Consider the following 1,232-nt stretch of genomic DNA (forward strand, 5'->3'; position numbering starts at 1 on the left):
ATACTAATCAAACCTGGTCATCCAGCTTTTGCATGCAAGTCTTACAGACCAATATTACCATTCAATACAGAGCCTAAAATCCACCTGCGGACAATAATTCACAGATTAGTGAAACGTGATCAAAGTCACTTTATGCCACATAGAGTCTCCACGCACAACATTTGGAAAGGGAATAATGTCATTGTATTGTTTCACAAGATTACTGGGCCCCTGGTATTGTGCTTAGCAGAATTTGAAAAAGCATTTGATAAACGTAGGTGGGACTACCTAGAGGAGAGAAGGAGATCTGTCAGTAGGAGCGCCCGGTTGAGCGTGCGAAACCCCAGGATGTCAGCGGACAAGCTGGAGAGCGCTGGGAGCCATGACGGAGACGATGAGGCTGGGGAGGAGAAGCAGGACACACAGGAGAAGGAAGCTGTCGCCCCAGAAAAGGCAGAAGAGCAGGTATTGAAAGCCAAATATCCCAGCTTAGGACAGAAGCCAGGTGGATCAGACTTCTTGATGAAAAGGCTTCAAAAAGGGAAGTATTTTGATTCTGGCGATTACAATATGGCCAAGGCGAAGATGAAGAACAAGCAGCTGCCAAGTGCTGGGCCGGACAAGAACTTGGTGACAGGAGATCATATCCCCACGCCGCAGGATCTGCCCCAGCGAAAGTCCTCCCTTGTGACCAGCAAGCTGGCTGGAAAATGTGCTTTCCTGCTTGTCAGAAGAAACGCCTGTCGAACTTAAGTGTATCCTAGGGCTGGGATGGACGGATTTCACTTACTCCAACACTTCTCATTCTTTAATGAAGCAGGATGTTGTGTTAAGTCCTAGCCATAGGCTCAGATTTTTACAGTTGGTGATCAATATGCTTAACAAGTCCTTGTTGTTCCCGAAAGATCTGCATCTCTCGATGTGGCTAACTCATGGATAAACTTCAGTATTAAGCTGAGGCTTTCACTAAGGCCAGCTTGAGATGAAGTTTTCTAGTCGTGGAGCCTCTGACCACCTTGCTACAAGCATCCAATGTACACTTTCACATGTACGCTGATGACACCCAACTTTATCTCAAATTACAATCCCCCAAAGACATCCTGCTTCTGAACTCAACGATCAGAGGCACCCAATCCTGGCTTGCCGATAATCATCTCAAACTTAATGCCCTGAAAACAGAGTTCCTTCTAATTTCACCTCCAGCGAAGATCTCCACCACTCAAACTTGGCTTAAACACCTAACCGCACTCAAT

The 1,232-nt window shown here is 46.3% G+C and overlaps 1 pseudogene; it reads left to right on the forward strand.

Moving 5' to 3' along the window:
- Positions 1–277: 277 nt before the first annotated feature.
- Positions 278–883, forward strand: LOC147733477 (alpha-endosulfine pseudogene; annotated as a pseudogene).
- The last annotated feature ends 349 nt before the right edge of the window (positions 884–1,232 follow it).

This window comes from Lissotriton vulgaris, chromosome 2_1 (genome assembly GCF_964263255.1).
Source record: "Lissotriton vulgaris chromosome 2_1, aLisVul1.2, whole genome shotgun sequence".
NCBI classification, from domain to species: Eukaryota; Metazoa; Chordata; class Amphibia; order Caudata; family Salamandridae; genus Lissotriton; species Lissotriton vulgaris.